Source organism: Paramormyrops kingsleyae, chromosome 19, assembly GCF_048594095.1.
Source record: "Paramormyrops kingsleyae isolate MSU_618 chromosome 19, PKINGS_0.4, whole genome shotgun sequence".
Taxonomy (NCBI): Eukaryota; Metazoa; Chordata; class Actinopteri; order Osteoglossiformes; family Mormyridae; genus Paramormyrops; species Paramormyrops kingsleyae.
The window spans coordinates 1,925,506-1,939,918 of record NC_132815.1 but is presented as its reverse complement, the minus strand read 5'-3'; positions in this window follow the sequence as shown (position 1 = coordinate 1,939,918).

Here is a 14,413-nt window from a genome sequence, read left to right as displayed (position 1 = left end):
CCGTGTACCATGCTGTCTTGTTTTCTGGCCCCTGGTCTGGTCTACACCGTGTACCATGCTGTTTTGTTTTCGGGCCCCTGGTCTGGTCTTCGTCATGGACTGTGCTGTATTTTCCCCTTTCATTCTGTTTATTACTGCAGTAGGCAGGTCCTGAATGGTGCTAACTGTGGTTATCAGTTGAACCAAAAAGCCTCGTCCATGTGCACATCACCACAGAAGTGCACAATTTAACAATGAGGATGAGGTAACCTGTGGGGGATGGAGGGTGGGTGGGAAGCATCGTTCCAAGCTGTGAAGTATGTTTGGTCTCTGTCCAGGCAGTCTCATCTCTCTAGGGATCAGGTTGCCCCTCCCTACTGAAGCAACTGGGAGAGCAGAGTGCAAATTCTGTTCACTGACACCTGCCAGATAGGCTGAATAGTCATAGTCAATGCCAGTCTCTGTGGACTCATTGAGTCAACTGAAGCATCTGGCCCACTTTATAAAACCAATGGCCTTTCATGGCCAATCCTTTGGAAGATGCAACTGCAAGATCTCATTAGCTTAAGCCCCGGTGAAATGTAAGGTGCAGATGTAAACGAAACACGTGTCATCCCCCTTCAGCAAAGATTGAATCAATTAGCCCTGTCATGGATGCAAGGAGATACTCATAGTGTCGGGACGGCCTGATTGTGGAGATAGCCGCACCCCCTGGAAGCGGTCCCAGAAGAGGGAGCTGTTTACTGGGTCTTGGCCGGGTTGTGGTGGAATCTTCAGACAGGAGGTTTCAGGACTACTGGGAAATACCATGGGGCTGAAACTATGATGTCAACTTCATAAATAGCTAAAAACTTTAGGAACGAGAAGCATAAATCAAGATCTTATAGCAGCACAGGATAGAATTACATTTACATTTACAATTACAATTACAAAGGATAGAATTATATTTCTGCACTGTGCTTCAAGCTTCTGGTCCCCGTTAAGCTGCACCCTTTTCTGTGGATTCCTCTTTTCGAATGTGTGAAACTTGACCATATTCTACTGGGCTTTCTGTGTCGAACAATGCATGTTAGAAGCAACTATCTCATCGTGTACTTTTGTTGTCGTATGTTGTCTAAGAAGGAAAGAGAAACTGACAACCATCAGTGTTTGTACCATTAGGTCGCTATGATAAGGGCATTTGGTCAAAAGCATAACATACAGCTCCCGCATCTGACACATTCACAACAAACCACAAGGGTACAATCTGGAAAAGACTCCCATATACTAACACTGCACAGCATTTAGTCTCAATTTCAACTGCATGGGATTATCTAAAAATAAGAGATAAAAAGGTTAATGAGGACAGTTGATGAGGGTGATGATGTTAGATAGCCCCTCTGGGGGAAGCAGAAATGGATGAAATGTGTGCCTGTCATTCCCCAGTCACCCTGCGTGTGAGGCGCTTCATGAAGGCGGTCATTGGGTGAAGGAGCTTGGGCTCCCACTGGGCGAATTAGAACTTCCATTCACCATCTGGTCACTGGGGTGCACAGCAGGGCAAGCGATAGATTCTGCCAAAGTCCGACAGGCCCTGCTGGGGCTATTAATCAGGTCAACAGCAGTCAATACACTCAGTCTTATTGAAGTGTTTCCACTCTGCAGCTGGCTTTGCCTGCTGTAGACCCACAGACAGACGACCTACCGAGTACTTATGGGAATTACAACTGAGGTCTATTGGTGGACTAAGGCAGTGTTTCCCAACCCAGTCCTTGGGGAACCCTGGACAGTCCACGTTTTTGCTCCCTCTCAGCTCCCAGCCAATCAGGAACACCGAATACCTGGTACAGGTGCGCTGGGAGCTGAGAGGAAGCAAAAACGTGGACTGTCCGGGGTTCCTCGAGGACTGGGTTGGGAAACACTGGACTAGGGAGTACACAGTCAGATACAAGGTGGGACCCTTCTAATCCCCAGGAGTTGATGTAACTCATTATCTCTATAGTTATCCTTTACATTTGACCATGTCACACCTTATGTGTGTGTGTTCCCTGAAGCATGGGGACACTGCATCTGACTTTGTGACATTCCTTCTGGTTCAAAGAGCTGTGGAGAATGACCCCATTTTACTTTGGTGGGGGGGGGGTATTGGTGGCTACTTCTTGTATTATGCCAGCTGGAACACAGAGAATCCACATGTAACCATAGAGATGAGAGGAAGTGCCCCCCCCCCCCCCCCCCAGGATAGGAGGGCAGTAAGCAGAAAGCAGGCGATTTGAGGAGAAGCAGGCAGAGTCACACGCCCGTCCCCCAGTGTCCCCCCCGTGGAGCCCCCTCCCTCTTTTTCACGTGGCCCCTGAGACAGACAAGCGTGAAAATGTCGTAAAAGCGTCTCGCGTCATGCGGCCCATCCATCGATTCTGGCTTCGCTTCTTCTGCTTATTCGCTTCTTCTGCTGTCAAACTCAGCCCTCGTCTGTCATTATTTTATTTTTATTTTTGCCTTTGTGTTGCTCTCCCTCATGCCTGATTTCCCAAAAAGTGAAAGTGTTTCAGGGTGAATGGCCCAAACCATTTGACCCTAATCTCTTGGCGGAAGCTAACTGCAAATACCTTCATTGTTCGCTGGAAAGAAATGGACCGTTTTAGACTGTCGTGGTGATAAACACAACCCAGCCTCAGTGAAAACAGAGGGCAGAGTGTTTGTGTGTCTCCATGTTTGTGTATCTACATGCATGCATTGTCCTTGTGTGTATGCATTTGTCAATCCAGATTAGCCATACAAATTAGAGTACCACTTTGAAAATTCAGTTTGAAACATAAATACAGGTCAGTACATGTCGTTAAATCACTAACTTTGCTGAATTCCACACTTCTTGTGCATTTCAGAAGTAGATTTTATTAGGAAGCTGCACTATGTCACCAAGATGGTATATTTCACACTTGTCTTATACTGCAATGGTAGCTCTTTTCACACTGGTCTTATAATGCAGTGGCAGGTCTTTGGCACTGCACTGCCAGGGCTGTAGGTCCGCTTCCTGTTGCCAACCTTCTGCACGGAGGTCACCTCTTCTCTTCATGTTGTGTGACTTCTCCAGGTGCCCCAGTTTCCATGACAACCTTAACCCCTACCCAGCCCTACCCTTAACCACAAATAATCAAACAAAATGCGAGACTTTTGGCATTTCTAGGTTTTTGATTGCATTCACAGATCTTTGTGGGGACCTGAAAAAGGTCCCCATAACACCGAAATACCAGGTCCTAAGCTGCTAAACAACACATCACCCACCAGGGACCCTGTAAAGGTGTCGATGTTAAGAAAGATGGATGGATGGATGGATGGATTATACTGTATTAATGCTAGTATTTCTAGTGTGGAAGTAAAATTGGACATTGATTTATAATTGTTCTACCACACTAGTTATGTGTTAAACCACTGACACTGCCAGTAACGTGTTCAGTGATGGTGATGATATTGCGAGACATGTGTTCAGTTATTTTAATGATTTTGCCAGTGATGTCTTCAGTATCTATGCCAATACAGGCAGCACTGCGTTCGGAATTCCCGATGTAAACAGCGAAGGGAGCGAATGCGAGTTTGCATCGTCTCGCCGAACACGGCTCCCGCAGATGGGTCAGGCTGGACCTGCTTCCTAATGAGGCGTGACGCCAGGGCAGGGGAGGCTGCTGCTCTGGAAGGCCGTCTCACCCGCAGCAGATTAATTAAACACACCTTCTCCTGTCATCGTGGGGAGTCTGGCCTTCAGAGGATTCTCACCAGGGAAGCAGGGGGGGAGCCTCATTTAAACCACCAGCAATCTTCTCTTGGAGTTACTGTTGGGGTGTGTGAGAGCCTGTGAGCTTTTTTACCTGACTGAGGACGGCCTATTGCTTCTGTCTAAGTGTTTGGGTCCTGCTTTTTCCCACACTTTATGTAACTATTGGACAGAAGGCTGTCAGACAGGCCATTTGTTGCTTCTACTAAAGGTAAACACAACAAATCCCATAGAAGCCAGTGCCCTAGTCCTTCCTTTGCACTCTGCAAAGGACAAAAATGCACCAACTATTGTGATGATGACAGCTGTCACGCACAGTGGATTACATGTGATTTACTGAAAAATCCATGTGCGAAATGCTCACACAGGCAACATGAAAGGTACAAAAAACCCTCAGGCTCTATTATAATGCATAACAATACAAATACATCAATGGGATTAATGAATATGAACACAACAGAACAATATCACTCTGCAGGATTCAAGCCTTCTAAACGAAACATTAACATATGATGTCATTAAGTGGGATGGTGCACAAGTTAGCCAACTGTGCGACTAATCATAGACATTCACATGCTCAGGCCACTTCTCTGTGGGCAGGAATTCAATAGTAAAGCCGTAAATATATTTACCAACATGTCCACTATAAAAAACGTTACCTAATTGCTAAATAAGGAGATGAATCTTGCAAAAAATACTGTAGATTGTGAACAGTTGTGCTGATTGCTTTGTCTGTTTAGGGGGTTTTCCCTAAGTGGGTTGGGACTGTACGCTCATGACCAGAAGGCCACCACTGGCCCCCTGAGTAAGGGGGAGTTATGTATGTATTACATCGGAGTGACCAAATATCCCAACCATACGATAAAAACCTATTATTTCGACATTGGGGGGACCTTTTTTTCAGTTCCCACAAGGGGAATTGTATAAAAATCTGTTAATGCAATCAAAAAACAACAAATGCCAAAAGTCTTGGATTTTCTTTGGTTATGTGTGGTTAAGGTTGTCAATATTGGGGTTATGGTTTTGCCCGTAGAAATGAACGGAGGGTCCCCACAAAGATATGGATACAGTCCAGGTGTCTGTGTCCAGCACACCCCTGGTCTCCTGGAATATGTTGCTTGTGCTTTTCAGCAGCTCCTGTGTGAGCAGCATCGTCCTGCACTGTCCTTCACTGTCCTTCACTGTCCTGCACTGTCCTGCACTGCTTCTCTGATCATTGTTTTCACTCCTTTATTCATCCATTTTAGCTGAAAGAAGCTAAATCATATAGTAATTGCTCCACGTCAATGTAAGATTATTTTTTTCTCACTGTTTGGCAGTTTTTGTTTATGAAGCACTGGGCTTCATAAAACACATTTATATTTCAGCAGGACAGGATCTGATTGGCATGAGGCTATTTGTGGAAGAGACTCGGCTCAGTGTGACGTTAGTGTGTAACTTCAGAAAGTGTTCAGGATGTGATTTCAGGAAGTGCTGAGTATGTGAAGTCAGGGAACGTTAAGTATGCAAATTCAGGAAGTGTTGGGTATGTGGGTTGGCTGTTGATTAAGGATGTTTATGTAGTGACCAGATGACTGGCATCATTTTCACATCCGGTCTCCATCCCAGAGATCTGGACTAACTGTAAGAAGGACCAAAGTCAAAAGGCGTAGTCATGCTTCACTGTGAACCTCGAGGACCTTAAGACCCTGTTCCCTAACAGGCGTGTGTCAAACTCCAGTGACAGGAGGTCGTACGAGTGTTTTATACCCAAGTTTAGCTCTTCAATCATGAATCTATTAACTTTGGCTGGGCTTTTATTGATTGGACCACAAAACGCCAATAATATGTCACTTAGCGGTCTATTTGGGACCCTGCTACAATTTTAAAGTTATATTCAAATCAATTTATATTACGCATGCCAAATAATCAGTGAATTAGTCATTTATAGCCCTTGAACAATTTAATCAGCCAATAAAATTGATTATTCTAAAGCTCCATTCTCATTCATTGCAGTTTGAGGAAACAATTGATATTTCATTATACAAATTGCGCATGTAACTGTTTTATAATATCAATGAACAAATCCGCTTTAGCGTGAGTCAAGAACTACAGGGAGTTCTAAGTTAATGTGCTCAGCTTAACATTAATAAATCAATTCAACCAAGCATTTAATCAAGGCAAAAAGGTTAATTAACTATGAGCTCAGCTGGACCAATAAGCAGCGTCCCTGCAGTCGCGGGAGGAGCCCCCCTGACCTGAAGGCCACTTTCTGCGCATACGGACTGGAAGAGTATATGCAGCAGTCTGACGACGTCTGCCGCATGCAACCAACAACCGCTTCATTACCCAACTGCTGCCCCTGTTCAGGAGTATTTTCTGCGGCATATGTGCTGTTCGTGTGCGTCGCGTGTGCTGCTCGTGTGCGTTGTGTGTGCTGTTCGTGTGCGTCGCATGTGCTGTTTTTGTGCGTCGCGTGTGCTGCTCGTGTGCGTTGTGTGTGCTGTTCGTGTGCGTCGCGTGTGCTGCTCGTGTGCGTCGCGTGTGCTGTTCGTGTGTGTCGCGTGTGTGCTGTTTGTGTGCGTCGCGTGTGCTGTTTGTGTGCGTCGCGTGTGCTGTTTGTGTGCGTCGCGTGTGCTGTTTGTGTGCATCGCGTGTGCTGTTTGTGTGCGTCGCGTGTGCTGCTCGTGTGCGTTGTGTGTGCTGTTCGTGTGTCGCGTGTGCTGCTCGTGTGCGTTGTGTGTGCGTCGCGTGTGCTGCTCGTGTGCATTGTGTGTGCTGTTCGTGTGCGTTGTGTGTGCTGTTCATGTGCGTCGCGTGTGCTGTTCGTGTGTGTCGCGTGTGCTGTTTTAGGCCCTGCCTTGCCACTTCCTGGGCTCTAGAGGAAGCCTTTTCTGATTGGCTGGAGTTATTATCCAATCAGTCCATGTTGCATTTATTCCTGAAAGATATGGGGAAATATTAGGAGACAAAAACAAATTTAACAAAGCTGTTAAACAGCCCTAATTAAAGAGGGGTTTGTCGAACAGGCTTCTCACTGTTGTTGTTCCTTTGAGTCTGTTAAATGCAGTGCTACTCCATAAATGTACCAGATTCCACTGAATTGTGGCTGATATTGACCCAAAGAGACCTGAATGACTCCTCCTTCTAGAATGACTGTAAACTCCATTGTGACCCCAGGCCATGACTGGAGGGGTCTGACTCACTTAGAGTGTGATTGGACAGCCTGTGTCACATCACTTGCAGTAGGATAGGATGTGGGTCTGTCTGGGGAAGCTTCACCTCTCGCATCACGCCTCAGTCTGCACATCCTGTCAGAACAGCTGGGCAAGGCCCTGGCTTTCAGAGAAATGGTGACAATAAAATTACTTTTAGTTTATTTAATTAACAAGGTCTCCGTCTGGAGGTCTGGAGAAGCATGTGGGTTGCCTGGGCGTTGGGCCATCACAGGCTGGAAATGGAGCGTCTATCCATGTCTGGCCCGACTCAGCTTGGCCTACCCACCCACAGGAGCCCCTCTATCCCATGTGAACACGGACCTCCATCTCCTGGCACAATCACTCTGCATCCCTTTATCTCTTATCAGAAGAATAAGAGCCTTCAGTTTGCAGAAAAGGACAGCAGGGTGAGGTTTTAAGAGGGACTGTCTTGGTTTGGAGGTTCACAAGCTTCTGCTTGTATTCGCTCTTCTCAGACTATCTGAGATGTTCAGTTGTGTGACTATTAGCATTTTCTTACTCCACCTGTTCCTCAAAAACAGGTCACTAATCACATTAAGTCTGCTGGACATACGTTGTCCTCTGCTGGACACTCTTTGGACTGGTGCTGTCCCAACCTAAAACATGGGAGAACCTGTGAAATCCCATGTGCTTCATCAGCATCCCATGGAGGGCCTGGTGTCCTCTGCTTCCTGTGACTGCCACTGCGGACGTGCGGATGTTTATGCACGGTATTTACAGTTTAGAAATGCAGTCTGATTTCTCAGCCACAGCGCAGCACGTGAGTGAGACGCGTCTGAGATGCGGCCCGTGTGCTGGCCATCTCGGCGATATAAAGGGCACGCTGAGAGCATGACCCGCCACAGCGCAGATCGGCGGGTGTGAAATCGCTCAGGGCGATGCGATAAAGGCAGCTGCTCACCCGCTCGCACCCATCTGCAGTGTGAGAACGTCGCAGTGACATGTGTGCTGGCTCCTACCCATCAAGCCACCCAACTGCACCTCTCTGCTAAAGTCTTTCTTTTCCATTTTCAGCTCCCTCGTGTGGGTGGGTGACTGTGGGGGGGAATTCTAGCAAGCATTTTGTGCACTTTCTATGCCTCAGAGGGATATACTGTTTTGCAGATAGACTCCCATTTGATGGAAGTGAGGGGCAGTGATGGATGGGGATTCAGGAAGATGCAGATCTGTATGGGAAACTGACTGTGGAGGCGAGAGTGGGGGGGGGGGGGCTTTGCGGGAAGGGAAGCACAGCTTTGGGTGAAGGTTTCCAGTCACCTAGTAGAGAGGACACCCAATGAATATGGAAGAGTGAAGGGTCATTCACAGCACTGAAGATGACATTATGCCCATGGTGAATGCTAAATGTTAGCATTGTTAGCAATTTTAGCTGCATTGAGCCTGATATTGCTGATGGTTATTGTGCTCATGTTCTGAAGGGATGTTCTGAAGGGACGTTCTGAAGGGAATACACATACGCTTTGGAGCACTGCACATCAAGAAGTGAGCTTCTTATAGGTTTGCACTAGCCAACAGGCTAACGCCTTTGGCAGAAGGGAAGGGCCCTTCCTGCTAGTTTGGGGCCTGAGGTTCTTCCCGCTCCCCAAATCAAGTGTCTGCCAGGTGCAAGATCAAAATCCTGCCCCAGTCAGTTCTAGCAAACGCTGCCTTGACAGTAAGTAAAACCATATGAGATCCATAAACAGGGAGATAGGTGACCATATAAAGGGAAGGTTGTGGTGTGTTGGATTTTTGCACCTTATTGCAGACTTTATTGATCAGATGGATTACAGAATCCCAGCCCTTGGTCCACGGATCAATACCAGTCTGTGTCCAGTATTCCGCTGGGCCACGGAGCACTGGGGGTTTTGTGGAGGGGTTGGTTAATTTCCAAAGATAAATGATATATTTTCAATTTTTGATGACTGGTCCCATTTGCACATTCTGTTGACATCTGAAAAATTGGAAATGATTAAACTTTTGAAACTGCTGCTGGATCCGCGGACATCGGAAGGTCGGCGGCCCCTCAGAGAGATACTCAGTATCTCTACCTGCAGAGCGAAGCACAATGCAGGCACATTGTCCTTCCGCGGTCAAGAACGATAATAAAACTACGAATTTCTGTCTGTCTTCTTGTTTTAATTCTGCCGCCCCACTTCTATTCTGTTTGTAGGGTGTTTCTAAAAATAGTTTTGTTTGTCAGCAGGATTTGTGAGTGACACGATGTGCTAATTAAATCGCAAACTCAGACATCGTTAATGACAAAGTTATGGTGTTTGTTGTGCTTTAATGAGGAAATCTGTGTTGTGTCTGTTATTGATCTGCCAAAATGATATTAGCTAGGCTGCGTTTCTTCGTGTCGTCATTTTGGTGCCAGCTGGACAGTGTGCATGGTGAAAGTACAGTAACCAACCTGCAAGAACCTCAGTGTGAACATGTACCTATTCATCTACAGACTCTACATATTGCTAGTATAAGCCAAGCAATTCTGTAGTGCTTCATAAAACAGGTATGAGGGCTGAGCAGGGCTGCATTAAAAATCTTATTAGTAACAGATGGAACTGTTCATCTGTAAACAACAAAAGCCTGTTTTTTTTCTTCCTGGAGAAACTGCAGGCCCACCTGTTTCAGGGAATTTGTCCTTAATGCTTGAGAAGGAGCCATTTTTTGTATGTGGTTGCCTCAGGGAGAAGATGCAATGTTGGTTTCATTTGGCCCACTGGCCACGTTGGTTTCACGGCACACAGTAAGACTGAGAGATAAGCCACTATGATGCCCCATATGGACACAGGTCAGATCTGGGGAACAGGACAGAGCTCGTCCTGTTTAGGGGAGAAGGAATAACATGCCTCCCCTAGGCTTAGATGTCAAGCACAACTGAAGGAAACACAGGCTGTCAAAAGATGAACATCTGTTAATACGCATTCGGGAATGTAGTCCTTGAAATACAGCAGCGGTGACTAGGTGTTTGGTATTCTGGCTGCAACCGTGGGGAGATGTCCTCAGCTGAGCCTCGGATACTGTGTCGATGAGGATCAGACCAAAAGACTGAGACACTGGACCCAAGAGCTGAGCAGCAACAAAAAGAGGTTGAATGCCAGAAGACCATTGCGGTACCAGGCCTTGTTCACCAGACCGGATTCACCTGAGGGACACCTAGAAGTTGTAGTGAAAAGTAGAGTCATGACCAGCATTTGCTAATATTTGGAGCCTGGGAATAAGACTTCAAGACTGAGTTCTGTGGCTGCCTAAGTAGCCCAGAGACCCGCAGAAAGCAGCACTTCCCTACATTGGGTAAGCTGAGGTATTAAGCAGTCCAGGCGTGTCGGGGCCTCTGGAGAACACTCTCAGGGTCTGCCAGCTCCTCAGGCTGCCTCTCAGCTCTGATGTCTAGAGACTTGAACTTTTGGAAAACAGATGATATTCAAAGAGAGTCTTTGGAAGCCAGTGGAGAGCTCTGGAGACTGGACACCTGCTCATTATGTCCGCTATGTTTCTCCAGGGTCCTGGGGTCTCCTTTCATCTCCAGCTGCTGCTATCAGCTCCTGCTGACAGTAGGCCCATGCTACATCCAACAAGTTTGTTTTTTTAACTATTAAGAGATCAGGAAAAGCAAGCTAATGATGCTAATCGCAGGAAGTATTGGGAGAAGCATTATCTATGCATTCTACTAGTAAGTATTAATGTAAAATTAATTTGTATTGATGTTCAACCGTGTCTTTCCATGACACATACAGCAGTGACATACTGTTAAGCACAATATTACATGCTAGGTCAAAATTCAACATTATAAATGAGCAAAATGATGAACATAAAACAAAACTGACCCATATCTGTTATTCTTTTGTATCAAAAGTGGTACGATAAAAATATCCTTTTAAACATCAAGAATGATAAACCAGTGAGATTTGCAAGTTAAAAGCAATGAGGGAACAACATGAAAATGTTCTACCCTGTGCCAGCTTCCGTAACCCGTCTGTAAATCTCGTAACAACTATTAAAGGAGAATAACAGCAAATGGGTGAAGACTAATGTTGATGCTGCCTGCTGGTGTGGCAGTTGACTTTCAGCATAAATGTTTGTGTTATTCTGTTTCTCCTAGTCTGCTGTCATTCAGAGGTGGCAGATGTACAGACCCCCCCCCCCATCATTGCTGAGATTAAAATATAAAAAAGCAATTTTGAAACAACTCAATAAAATTATATTGTAATTTTCTCTCTTCTTTGGAAAAAACACTATTGTAATTTTGTAAAATGTTTTGTCTTAAATTTCAACCACTAAATATCAAATTTCTTCACATTGTTTTGTATTAGAGCTGATTGAGAAATCGTGATCTGATATGACGGAAAGATGCTTTGAAAGCTAGGTTAGAATTGTGCTGTAATGTAAGGTGATTGTAGTTTTACTCAGTGTTAACTGTTAACTAGCAGCAGTACAGACAAGGGAATCGACAGTTTACGTGACAGTCGTATTGGGGTTTAGACACTAACAACACACAGACACTCCATAGAAAACACTGTGCAGGTACAACACTCATGTAACAATGTGACACAAATCATGCCTGTAGCCGTAATAATTAAGTCCTTGACAACTGGCCCTGCGGTGTCACAGTATTAATGTAGAGCATAGTATACTCTGTAAGCATGTTACCATGCTTTTTAAAGTGATGTTTGATTATTCTGTTATTTGTCTGTGAATAGTACCCTAGAGAATCCGCACGGTCTTTTTTGTAATGCAGGTCTACCAGACAAGCGTGGTGTTTTTCACCCAGGATAGATTTTATCTGGAAACGCCAGTAATATTCAGTTCATTTTCACCATAATCTGACGTCACAAAGGTTTCGTTCAGAGCCGTTTCAGGAGACATTGGGGGGGGGGGGATCTTGCAGAGTCAGTCCGTTGCCGGGCGGATCTGTGTGCTCTCTGTTCTCCTTGATTGTGTATATAACTGTGTGTTTAATCTCAAACACCCTAGTTGTGTTTAATCCAGCTGCGTGCAACAGTAAGATTGCATGAGCACGTTCCACATTTTCATCGACTCCATGCTCCACAACAAATTATGGCTTGTGCTGATAATTTTCACTACACTAATCCCTCATCTGCGCCTTAAGGTTCCAGCAGGGCGGGAGAAAGGATACCGGGGCCTCTGTTGCGGAACGGAAGGTTCCTTCTTGCCTTGTGGCAGCCTTTGATGTGTGTCTTCATGTTCCTTCAAGGTAACAGATGGCATCTCCCTCAAACACCTGGTTTACAACTTGAGCTGGATCACGACTCATATTATTAGCCTGATGACTGAAGCCTCAATGGGCAAAACTAATCTTCGGAGCTGCCTTCGTGTATTATAGTCATAGTGGAGATGTGTCATTGGACGTCCTCTCTGGCAAAATGCTTAAAATGGATTGAAACTGTGACTGAAGATTACGGAGATCGGAAGGTTGATTAGATATGTAAAGATTCCTAGAAGTGGCATAGTGCTTTGATAAGGGGGGCGAAATGAATTACAGTGAGGGGAAAGAGCGCTTTGTCGACCGGATGCAATAAACTTGTGGTTAAAAGCAGTTCAGAAAGTTTGTTCCCGAAATGGCAATTTCAGAATTGGATTTGAAAAGCATTTGGAGCAAGATGGGCGGTTATTCCTGGTCCAGCAGCACGAGCTCTTGGCTTCATCCAGGATTTCAACACTATCAGGTGTCAGAATCTCGCTGAGGTGTGTGGGGCGTTCATGCCATCAGTAGGGGAGTCGTGTTTCCTACACTAACGGATCAAACCGGGGAACGTGAGACTCACAATGTCTGGCCTTGTAAGACCATGACCACAGCTTCAGCCTTTCAGCCTTCCTCTTTTCTTTTAATTACGCGAGTAACTGATAGGCATGTTCACAGATGGTTGTAGGGGAGACTGTGTCTTAGCTCTGTGATGTTAAATTCTTCAAAGTCTCGAACGGCTGATGTTTGTGTCTCTGTTTCTACGGGTATTTAATAGTCTGGGATGTGGTGTGTATTTACCAGGTATATGGTTTCTAGTGAAACCAGTCAGCCAGTCACCTATCATGAGGATGAGGTCACAATTCGCTTTTTCAGCTTCTGTCTGTCTCCTGTCTGTCATTTCCTTTATCTCGGCTTGTTCTACGCAGGCCTACAAACAAGCTCTGCCTTTGTCTCTCTTCCCCCGGCTCAGACACGGTGGCGGCGGGAACCACGGCCTCCCAGAAGAGCCCCCTTCACGCTACAAGCCAAATGTCACCAGGCGTAAAAGCGTGAGGTTTACAAGCCCTGATCTCCGTCTCGCAGAGCCTGTGCTCCAGCAGGTGCAGAACGGTGAACCTGCTGGCCCCTTCCTGACGCGGAGCATGACTGCAGTACGATTTTCTTTAATGCATATGGAATTCGACACTCTACACCTTACAATCGCACCGAACACAGAGGCAGCGACACGTATTTAAATGCCGCAGCGGCTTGTCTGGCTGCAAGCTTGTAGGGTGAAGCGCTTCAGCTCCGTGGTTCTGGCTGATGTGGTTCCGGCTGATGTGGTTCCGGCTGATGTGGTTCCGGCCTGCCTGACATGGAGGTAATGCTATGTTAAGTCTCGGAAGGCACGCGAGCAGAACGAATCCGTGTCAACTTGTCACACGGGCAAATATTCAGCCTGCGGAGCATCTACATGCCTGAATGACATCAACTGGGTTGATTTTGAGAATTTGATTTTTATTTACATTTACTTTATCTGGAGTAAAGCAATGCACTGATATTGAAATAATTCTGGTTATCTTTGTGATGTATGGAATATGGCCCCGTTTCCCTGACGGCATATGCTGTTTGATGTCATTTCCCTTGAGATATATTAATATATAAGGCCGATCCTCTTAAGGTTTATATTGTATGACATAATTTCCCCTGTGGAATATAGGACAGGACACCCGTTCCCTAGAGTTCTGTGATAGATGACAAACCCAGGGAGTTTAATCCCATCCATCCTCTCCTTGTCAGCACAGTTGCTCCTCTGTGAATAAGGCCCTGCTGCTACCACTTGGCATATAATCAGGGACGGACATAACTGCTGCGCATTCACCTTTGTAAACGACACGTGCGACAATCGATTGTGGTAACAGTGCAAATGCGTCTCCCCAAACGAGCTTGATGGGCCGAATGGCCTCCTCTCATTTGTAAATTTCTTATGTTCTTATGTGCATTTGCGCTGATATGAAAACGAAATATAATGCATTTTAATCTTTATATGCCACCTCTACTTCATTTGCGGTATACAGGTTAAAATGCACATAAAATAAGGACGCATTTACACTGTTGCAAACAATCGATTGCTGCACGCATCGTTTTTAAGGTGAATGCGTACTTGCGTAGCAGTTATGTCCATCCCTGCATATAATACACTGGTAACCGCAGGTGTCATCAGAGACCTGCGAGGATGCAGATGCATTGTCAAGCTTGTTACTGGGCTTGCGGTCATGTGACTCTTGCTGTCTTTTCTTT